General features: G+C 42.1%; 1 protein-coding gene across 1 annotated transcript in view; it reads right to left on the reverse strand.

The window, feature by feature from the left end:
- LOC143357359 (uncharacterized) overlaps positions 1–10,302 on the reverse strand; it is a 52,933-nt gene extending 42,631 nt beyond the window's left edge. Inside the window, exon 1 of the mRNA XM_076793773.1 lies at positions 9,952–10,302. The gene's annotated coding sequence lies outside the window, so the exon portion shown is untranslated. The remainder of the gene's footprint in view (positions 1–9,951) is intronic.
- Positions 10,303–11,379: the final 1,077 nt, after the last annotated feature.

Genomic DNA, 11,379 nt, shown 5'->3' on the forward strand with positions numbered 1-11,379 from the left:
CGAATTTCAGAGGAAAATCGGCGACAACTCGCAGCGATAAATCGATAGATAGACCGGAAAACCTCGTCCGTGCCCGTGATTTAGGGGACCGGGGGATTCTAAGGGACAGCCAGCGAACGACGCTGCCAGTTTTATGGCTCGCGCCGAAAAGAGCACGCTGCTATTTCGAGGAAAGTTTCGCACATTTGTTTACGACCCGGTGCTCCTCGCGGATCACGAGCAGACTGCGGGAGCTTCGTGCGAAAATAAAAATTGTGTCAATCGGCAGGAGCCAAGCACAAATCAGGTGTATCCGACGAACATCGGAACCTTCGCGGAAGAAAAAATTCATTTAGAAATTCAGTGACTCGACGATTCAACCGCTACGACCTGTTAATCGTTTAAAAAATGTCCTCCGTGCGATTACGCTTGTGAAAGAAAAATTTATTTATGCATTCCACGGCCCAGCAGTTCGATGCCACAATGATTTCAGGCATCGGAAGAACGTTTCCCGTTGCGATTACCATGAAAATTCCCGTGAACCCAAAGGCTCGCTTGCGAAGCGACTAGTCTCGTTGTAAAAGGCTTATCGCGCCTTTAAGCGTGTGATAAATTAGCGACGAAGCAATAAATCGGTCCTCCATTTAAGGAGGAGCCATTCGGGAACACCTTATCGGGGTTTCGCAATCAGGCACAATATACGTCAGTTTAATCAGGAAAGTATCGTTTCTATACTCAACCGGAGTGTTTCGCAACAAGCAACACCTCGCCAAGAAGTCGATTTAGCACTTAGAGACAATAAAATAAATTTATGTGAACGTACGGTCCGTTTGACCTTGCCTCTGAGTTATTGCAGTCGTTCTGCTATAGCGAACTCTGTCTTATTAGCCTTCGCGAGGGTTACAATGGCTGCTACCTCGCGTTACGGCTACCTTGACGTCAGTGATCCTCTTATCCTTCGATAATATTAATCAACATGTCGCGTACAGACCGTGGAACATTTATGCAAACATGTAGTTTCACTGTACTGCTACCGGAGGATAAATATTACTTTGCGATAAATTGGTTGACAATTAGTCATTTCTTCTGTAGGAAAAAAAATGGTATTTGTACACTGATTATTTATTGATATCAGCTGTGCAAATTAGCAACTGTTCTTGGTCACCTATCTATTGATTTATTATTGTAATACCGTTTTGTTACGTCTTCTAGAGTTCGCTCCATAAACAGTTTAGAATTTCTGAATAAATAGCAGTTAACTTTTTGCTGGTACGCGAGCTGTGTTTTACGCAAGATTAATGTAAATATATAATAATGTTTCAAGAATGGGTCAAAGAGAATTGTACTCACAGATTTTTAGAAAAAAAGTGTTAATAGAATCCCAAACAGGTGAGGGTCACTGTTAACCTGGAAGCCATTTTTGAAGCAGCATAAAACTAATTGTGTCAGCTGTTATTTACGACTAATAAAAAGCATGTTGTTGCATCGATATTTTAGGTACAATTACTTCGGTGAAAAAGGCTGATCATTTTAAAGAATATATTATTATTGTTATTATTAGGAATTATTGTAGATTACTTTCTGTTCCAGGCGTTCAAAATTGCAAGTTTCATTTCAAAATGGCCGGTATCTCGAATTATAGACTGTTAACGAGTTTCGTACAGTAAGTTTCGCGGAAACATACTCGTAAGTTATAGTAGTCGTTATAATGGCTGTCTTCTGAAGGAAGCTTCTTATCGGTGTTAATGCTATCGCCGTGAATTGCCACATAGCACACTCCCAGCTATTCAACCGTGCCGTACATTATATCTTTTCCCGGGCAGGTGACCTTCTACCCAATGATCATCCAAAGAATGCCGGGAACACACCCTTTAACGGTGCATTACGCGTAACGTCATCGCTCGCCCACAGTATCCAACGATTTCCGCGCTAAACGACCATAAGAAAATGAATGGGGGGCTTTCCGAGCCAACCACTTGCGAAATATTGCACGCGTAACTCCATTCTTCCGGTATGTCCGAAGAAAAAATTTTTCAACTACCATTTCTTTCGTACTTTACACCAAATCGTTCATAAATGCACAGCTCTATGCCATTTCTATAACTGTACCATTACTGGACTATCGGTATACATATATAACATTATAATGATATATAAATATCATAATATGTTATCTTACATTATCGGGGATACTATTATCACAGCATCTTTATTAGACTGCGGATTTTATGCGTTCCGACAAAAAAAAAAGGTGGAGCACAAAGCAGTAAAAATATTAGAAGAATGTTTAACCCTTAGCACTCGAATGGTGACTGTAAGGCACCACTAGAAATTGCTGTATCATTATTCAAAATATTTTTGACATTATTAAATTTGTTTGTATTTAATAAATTACTTAACATTTCGGTATTGTACGAGTAAATTGCGAGTTAAAAAGAAAGTATATAGAAGGGCAATATTCTAGGTCGGAAGAAATCTATCGTTTTGGAGTTAAAATAGCTTCGAGTGCAAAGGGTTAAGTATTGCTACGACTAAGATCGTGTAGGTCCGTGCGGCTTGGAACGAGGCTTTACTGTGGAAACGAATTATCGATTCATTTTCGAGGAGCTATTCCAAGGAACGTGGAATCGGACGCCGTGTCATTTGATTTTGGATTCGCGCGGTGGGAATTATTGAAAATTTTGTTTCTCACGGTAGAACGAAGGGCGGATTCGCAAAGGGAACAACGGCGTGAAATCACCGCGGCGATGCTTCACCGATCGAGCGCCGTAAATCATCCCGGCGCATTTGAAAGTCGTACTCTCGTTACCGTGAACCGTGTTCCACCGTCGACGACGAATGGAACGCGAATTTGCAATGCCAGATCCAGAGCGTAACACAGAAAAATATGCGAGCCCATGAGTTAAGCTATTCCTGCATCGCGATAAGACATTCGCTGACGCCGATCTCTGCTGCATCCGCAATAGCCAGACGGCGGATTTTGATGCATTTGAAACGTGATTCTCCCGAAGCCTGCGGCGGCAGATATTTTTTCACACTTGGCACACATTCACGGGATTTCGCACCCAAGTCTGCGATATTTTCGCCACGCGAAAAAATTTTAACGGTACCCTCTATTCGCGAAAAGTAGGGCAAATATTACGGCCATTTTTGCTTTACACTCTGAATTAGCAAACCACGTTTCATTGTCACGTTCTGAAGAAACACAACTGAGAACGGTTAAAAGTGTCAAAAAAAAAAGAATATGGGTGAAGAATTTTCATCCCGAGAAACGTGTGAGGATTAGTTCTTTGAAAATGAAAATATTCGTGGATCTTCTAATAAATTATTTAGTAACACCAACAGTTTTAATGTTCACAACTTATCTCCAGTAATTTCTTTTAAACTCTTGTTCGACGTAGCGGAATCGTTAAAAAATACTGTGTAGAGACTTTCTACGGTATTAACTTGTTTATGTTGTTTATTTTTAAAAAGCTAAATTTTTCCATTTTTCGAAACAGCGAATTGTTTGATATTCTAATCCGTGACGCCGCCCACGTGGAAACACCGTTTTCACCGCGAAGCGGTAAATTTCGCGATAACTTATAAAACTTGATCGTTTCGATAAAAATGAGAAAGATATCTATCATACATTTTTATGAAGATACGAGGTACGGCAGTGTTTTTCAACTTCATAAGGTGGAACGAAGGAACGGAAATTTATGGGCTTCGATCTTTTCTCGCCGAAAAGGAAAAATATGAAAATAGGTTGGCAGGAATTTAGAAGCCCGGATTTTCCATTTTCTGCGCGGAGAAATTTCTATTTTTTTTTTTTTTTGCACACAAATTGGCCAACTTGGTTGAAATTTAGGAGAGCCGGATTTCTGTTTCGCGGGTGGCGCGCGAACAATTCGGATCGCGGTGATTTTTCATTTTCCGCACAATCGAGTTTACCATGCGGGAAATTTTTCGTTGAAGAGGAACCCCGAGTGACACTGCAATATTTTCCCCCCGCTAAATTAATTAAACCATAAGCATTCCGCCGTCAAAAATGTAAATTGCCTCTATTCAAGCTAGTCCCGCGAATTCGTTGCAGGATTTCTTAATCCCGTATTTATGACGCTGCCACGCAACACGGTTGATATTTGAATGAATCCGTACGCTGTTTTATTTATCACTATGTTTCCGGTAAAAGTGTAATCGTACGAACCGTACGTTGCGAATATCTATGCGAGTAAAAACGAAAACTGTGTCGTATATTAACAGCTTTATTAGGATCGAAATAATCAAAATAATAAATTCAAAAGCTCTCCAAAATTTATCAAGCTTTTAGCTATACGACATTTTGGGAAATTGTATCGGACATAAATCCACGTAGAAACACCTGTTTTGCCTTTTTTCTCTGGAAACTTGCAATTAAATATTATTGATATATTTCATCAAATTGTTTCTTACTCGTCATTCTAGCTTCCTATTAAATGTGCGAAAAATGGTACTTGTCATTCAGAAAGGTGCCATTTTCTAATTTTTTAATCTTCTTTTTAAATGTTTCAGGTGAAGTGTCCCAAACATCCTTAATCAAATCTATAGTTAAAAGAATGGAAAAAGGAAAAAAGTCGATTTCTTAAAAATGAAAAACTAGGACACCTCCTTAACCCTTGAGTGAACTATTGGGACCGATGTGGCACCACTCAAATGTATGCGAATCATTATTTAATGTGTAACTATTAATAATATAACTACTTGTGGATCCCTATGAAATTTGACTATGTCACTAGGTTTCTATTTACCATTTCGATTAAGACGAATATTAAATATAATTTAATTGAATCATCCGATTTTCGAAGTGTATATTTCGAAGGGCTAGAACCGAAGAAGAAATTCAGGTTCGAGTGGTTCTGTCGACGCAACGTCCTCACCATGAATGGACAGGTATGTGAGCCCCCTGTGTTCGTAATGGGAACGCACACGTGTAGCAGCACCTACGACACTGTGGTCACGTCATCGCAGTCGCGGGAATTGGCGAATACACGCGATTGTGTGCAACGCATAATCATGTTATTACACGTGACTCTTGCTCACCGTGTACTTGCTTCGCTTTGCTTTGCTTCGCTTCGCTTTACTTTGCTTTGTTTTGCTTTAGTCCGGTCTCTTCTCTTCATCTGCCGTTTATCGGTGCCACCGGATCTGCATAGACGCTTCTGCTGCCTGGCCACGTGAGAATAACCTTCGCAAGCCGCCATTGGACTATAAATGTTCATGCGACTACAAATTATCGCCGACTAACACGGGACGCTGCTTAACTGTAACGCGCCGGCTCTAATGAAATTTGCAGTCGGTTACAAAACTCTGTACCCGTTCAAACAGAATCACTTTTTCTCACCCTTGTGCGCACCTCTGAAATGTATTTTAAAAATTCACCGATTCGATTAAATTATATTTATAGTCTCTATCGAAATGGTAAATGGAAACCTTGTGAGATAGGAAAACTTCGTCCAAGTCCAAAAATAGTTATATTAAATATAGCTATATTAATAGTTATATTAATAGTTACATCTTAAATAATTATTAGCATTTTGAGTAGAACCACATCGGTTACGTAGATGTTGAAAATTTTATTGGAATCGGTGCAGGAACAAGCGACTGAAAGTTTTAATGGTATTTCGATTTATTACAATTTTTAATACAGGCTCGGATAAGAAAAAGTTGTAAAATCGATATTTACCTTTCCTTTTCGAAATCCTGCCAATTCGTATGTAGTCTATCTGGCACGTATTCTGTCTACTGCGATTCATATAACCGAGGGTGAAAACAACCCTGAAAGTCGGGGCAAAAACATGTTTTTGAGATACCTCGGAAACTAGTGAGTGCAGAACAACAGAATTTTTTTTATACTGTATATTTTCGATCGAAGAATTCAACAGCATGTCAGCACAGATTTCAGTCAAAATTGTTCGTTTAAACTGTATTTAAAAAATTGTTTATGTTATGAAAACTCGTGTGTACGATGTATCTACACACTATACGAATTGGTATTGATTAATATTCGAAAAGCAAATATTAAAAAATATTCCATGCGGTAAAATAAAATTGAGTGTTTTTCCCGTGCAACAGCGTTCCCGATGGCGTACAGTATGCTAACAAATTTACTGCAATTATAGATGTTTGGAGATAAATGAAGTCACCGTCGCTCTGTTGCCTCGATGTTTGTCCTCAATTTGTTTGCAAGTATCTCGCGATAGATTTGTCAGAAACTCTCGAGTGGAAGCGTGCGGCCCAGAAAACTGCGGCTGCTGTTAAAGTGTTAAGGGTAGACTCCTGAGAGTTATACTCCGGAGAGTAGAAACGACAGCTATTGGATAGCGGTGCTACTATGTCCAGTCGATAGTGATTTGTAGCATACGAGGTACAGACTTGGAAACAATTCTTCGATAGACTCTTTAATCCGAAATGAACACATCAATTTTTACGAGGCGTTTACTTCCATAGAAAATTTACTGCAACCCCTAAACGAGTCTTTAAATAAAAAAAAATATGAAAAAAGTCATTCAAATTCGACGCTAGAAAATTCCTGCAGACAAAGCGACTGATTTGTGACACCACACAAATTATTTTAATCGTAACAATGGAATCCCATGAGCTATTGTATTTCATACTTTCATCTTCCCCGTTTCTACACTTATTTATTTCTTTAATCTCTCGTTTCTTTATGTTACAAAATTGCATATAGGTATATGACTATCATAATAGTTGAGTTTTCAGGACTGTTTTGTTAATAAAATGAATGCTGAGAAACTAGGAATAAAACAATTTAATGATATGTCATAGAGGAATCTCTACTTTCAACAACTGTAAAATGATCTACTTTCAACAACTGTCTCTTTCGACTGCTACCGTTATTAAACATGCGAGCACAGATTTTGCTACTGTAACGGTGGCCCGTCAGTTAATTATGGTTCCTCCGGCCCGAAGGTTGTCAACGTCTTTAAACCTAACGACGAGCGTCACAACGTTCTGGTTGACGTATATTACGTAATTTTCCTCGTTCCAGTTTTTCCAAGTCGGGTTTATTGTCGAGACCACGTGAAGTAACGTTCCAGCCAGTAAATAGAGAGCTCGAGGTTGCGTAAATAGTATGTTAGTTTAGCGTAGCCGGCGGACGACCATGCAAATTATTCCGTACCACCTTGTCTGCAGCGGTTCACGATCATTTCTGGGAATACTCTAGTTTTCACGGGCAACGTCAAACACGATTTTTATTGCGACGCGCGCGCTCTTAAAAACCATCTGGGCCAAAATGTTCACAACAAACACACGGAGCATTCTGAAAAATAACAACATTTTTCTAACCGAAAATAGTGTTCATAACAACACTTTTCTAACAATTGTACAGACCTCGCTCTCTCTCTTTTTTTCCTATTCAAATTGCTGGCATTTCTACGAATTATTTCTTAAAAATTCTACGCTATATTATACACGATACCATCTAGTTTGAGAATAAAAAAAATCGTTCATTTCGGACGGTTCAATTTTTGTCGGCAATGGCGACCGTCCATCGATATGCCAATAAAAGGCCGTCTCGAAAACAGGGAATAACTCCGCCATTTTTTAATATTCTGTTCCGAAAAAAAAATGGAGAATACAGTAAAAAGTGACGTGAATATCGCTGCGAAAAACCAGAATTTTTCACTTTTTAATTATCCTTGAAAAAATTCCCGAAAACAGCACATTTCATGATACTCAAGATGGTCAATCTGCTTGGACAATTTTTATTCTTTTTATTTTGTTGTGTAAACGGTCTTGTACCACGACGTGTTCGGATAAACGAGGTTCTACTGACAGAAACTTTGACTTTCGACGCTCTCGCGACGCGTTCACTCCAATTGCGGTCATTCTCGCTCGGTGCATGACTCGAAAAGTGATTTCGTCCACGATCTCCGTTCCGCGATTGTGCTTCGCGCGGAAAGAGGCGGGCAAAAACAGAAAATACAAACAGACATTAAGCGCACGCGAGCGATTTATCCAAAACACGCGGCGTTTCCGCCGCACGTGGGTGCGCAGCGGTGTATGCAAGAGAGAGAGAGAGAGAGAGAGAGAGAGAGAGAGAGAGGAGAGAGACTAGCGAAACAAAGCGGGCCCCCGGTCGCACTTTCTAACTCTAAATCGTGCATCGAAAGTTGCACCTGCATCGCAAACATCGGCGGAAGATCGATCGGCAAGATTTTTGGCGTCCAACAATGGCCGGCTTATGCAATCGCGGCCCCGGACGCGTTCAACCGTGATCGTCATGATCGCTGGGATCTGTGAGAAAATCGTAAATCTTTTATGGAGTTCGCTCCGAGACCCAGATGCCCGCCGAAGACGCTCCGAGTATTTGAATGCGATTATAGTAGGCTTTATGCGTCCGGGAACATTTACGGTCCAATATGGCGGAATCAAGATCGCGAATGATAACGAGCTAATTACGTACCGAGTCGGAGATAATTTCGAGGCAAACAGGCAATTGTGTATCAGCTATTTTCGTCCGTGATTAGCGTTGTCAGCGAGCGACGGAACGACAGACTTCAGAAATCGAAATTTTCAGACTGCTTTTTAAACAATTCTGTGTAACCCATGACGGCGTACAATAATATTGAACGTATATAATAATTCATGATGTTTCACAACGAGTTAAAATTAGTTGAAAGGATATTTAATCAATTTTTTATTCGGTGTCCAATACAATCGATCTGACAGATTCGATTCGAATTCAGCAGAAGCGATATGTTTTATTAGCTAACGTCTCGAAAGTAAACGCCCGAACAATAGAAAACTGTTGTTCTGCCGTAAATAATCGTAGAAAGCGGAGAGTCTCCTTAGACGGCAACAATTTGTCCCAAATGGCACTTTAATGTCCTAATTAGGGGAACGCGGAGTATGAAGTTTCGGCCGTCCGTGAAGATGTTCGTCAAGTTGGTAATTGAAAATACTGTTAGATTCCGCGGCAACGATTACTCCGAGCCTGTTTTGCATAGTCACGCACAGGTTACAAGTGTACGAAGCGAACAGTTTAATAACGAGACATAACTGTGCCATTTTTCGGGACACCGGCAATTTAAATATTGACAGAATGGAAATTCCGTGTGCCCGATGACACGGAGAGAAACGCAACCAGCCTACTCATCTTTGCATAAGCGTCTCTGTGTACGGTAAAAAATCAATTTAGATATTCGGTTCGAGCGGTTCGATATGCGCAAATCATTCTGTTTAATCTGTTGTCTGGAGGCAGAGACCGTCGTTCGACGCGTGTATGCATTACGCAATTTTTTTTACTGTCCAAATTCACTCTGGGGGGTTATAATTAGGTTCTGAAAATTCGGCTGTGTTCCATGTCGTATAAACCAAAGACAGAACTATGAAAGACGGGAAAAAGAAAACTTCAAGACACAAGGTGCTCCTTTCAATCAGATCTATCAGATTCCGAAGGATCTGCCAATCAATAATCTCGAAACTTTGCTTCCATCTCTTACAGTTACCTGCGCGTAAACATTTTCACGAAATAGCCAAATCTCCAAGGATCACTTTCAACCATCAAGACCGAGCTGGGACAGAAACGCAAAACTGTGAACAAATAAATCCCGAGAATTCCTAAACAGGACCTCGTCGATCGAGAGTCGGCCGACAGTCCACGAAACCAGTGTCCTCTCGTGAAAATCAACACTTGGAACACCCAGGAACGATATCATGTCACCACCGACCGCAGACCGAGAGCACCCTATGCAACACCAGTTCACAGGTAAACAGTCCGCAGGAGCACAAGTGTGGGGGCGGGGGGTGGCTGGGGGGGTAGAGGGCACGAACCAGGTGGAATGCAAGGAGGAATTCAAGATCACCGGGTCGCCAGGGCATAAAATCGACGAGGAGGCGTCGACGGAGCTCGACGAGGTAGAAATTACGACGAGCTGCTGCGAAAGCCTCCTGGCCAGCTCTGGAGCTTATACCCTGACCACGTACCTCTTGCTTAGACGTCCTTAGACTCCCGCAGGAATCCGTGGAATGTCCTGGCTGATCGGTCGGCCTTGCGGCTGGTCGAGCGGGACCATTTGTCGGGGAGACGGGCCGAAAAGCGGTTTTCGGAGCGGACACACGACGCGCGGACAGCTCGCGGCAGCTGCCAGCTCTGGCAACTGGTACCGTACTGGTACCAGTCGGTCAAGCGTACGGCACTGTTAGTACGCGAGGACCGTGCATGCTGGACAGGTTGCGTGGTATCGTTCAGCGTAGACGGTCAGGTGGTATGCGCCCCGTCTCGTCCCGTCCTGCCCGTCCTGCCCGTAACGTCGCGGACATCGCAACCGACACTGTGCACCGGGCTTAAGGCTTTCTAACCGCAGCCTCCGCGCGCGCGATACCGCCAAGCATCGCCGAAGAAATCCACCTCCGGGCCCCGCGGCCTCCCCCCCCACTCTTCCTCGCGCGGGCCCCCTACTCCCCGATGCACCGGGAACCCTCCCCTCCACCTCTCCTCGGGCCCCCACTCGGGCCCAGGTAATGCCTAGCAAGAATCCGGACTCCACCGCGGCTTCTTTCCGAACGGGACCGTCCGCCGGGCAATAGTCGGGCCTCGGCGGGCTTTTATGGCCGAATTGCCGTCGAATCTTTGTTACACGGGGTCTCTCAAACACTGCTAATGTCCCGTTATAAAAATTAAAGCGGGGAAACTAAAATTACAGGACCATATCTTGCTGACAATAAAAGAATCTTGATTACGTAGGGCGTTCCATTCGATTTTGGGATTTTATATATTTTGGTCTTGTCAATTTGGAAGAGTGAGCACCTCTTCAGGTTTCGATGGTCTTCGGTGCGAACGGAGATATAGCTATTCTGGAATCTTGATTGTACAGGCTGTTTCATACAACTTGAGGATTTTAACACTAGGTTTGCGGGACCCGTGAAAATGACGGATTCTAATATCTTTAAATTGCGAATATTGAGATTGTAAAAATGCATCCATGAGCAATTATTTAACAAATTGATTTCTTTGGGTATAAATGGCTACAAACTTTGATCGATACATTCATGTTATTTTTATAAAGTAATGTAAAATAGTCATATTTAGAGCTCCGTAAACCTAGTGTTAAGCGTCGCGTTTATTGCTGGCAATAAGGCAAATGGCCGAGGAAAGCATTATTAGAGGCGAATCGTGGGTTCTCTTCGGGTTTTGATGGACTTCTACCAGGACGGTGGGAATTATGGTTAAATCTTCATTGTGTTTCGTCCATCTTGAGGACCGTAAGCATCGCTCTTTCTGTTGGTAACGCAGAATGCTTTTCCTCGTGGAAGGAAAAGATTGTGCTGGGTAATAAATTATGAATGGCCGTTTCTGTAGTTGTGACCGTTTCCAGGGACGGTTCTACCTCGTCCCGTTCGTTATCCCCAGCT

This window comes from Halictus rubicundus, chromosome 9 (assembly GCF_050948215.1).
Source record: "Halictus rubicundus isolate RS-2024b chromosome 9, iyHalRubi1_principal, whole genome shotgun sequence".
Lineage (NCBI taxonomy): Eukaryota > Metazoa > Arthropoda > Insecta > Hymenoptera > Halictidae > Halictus > Halictus rubicundus.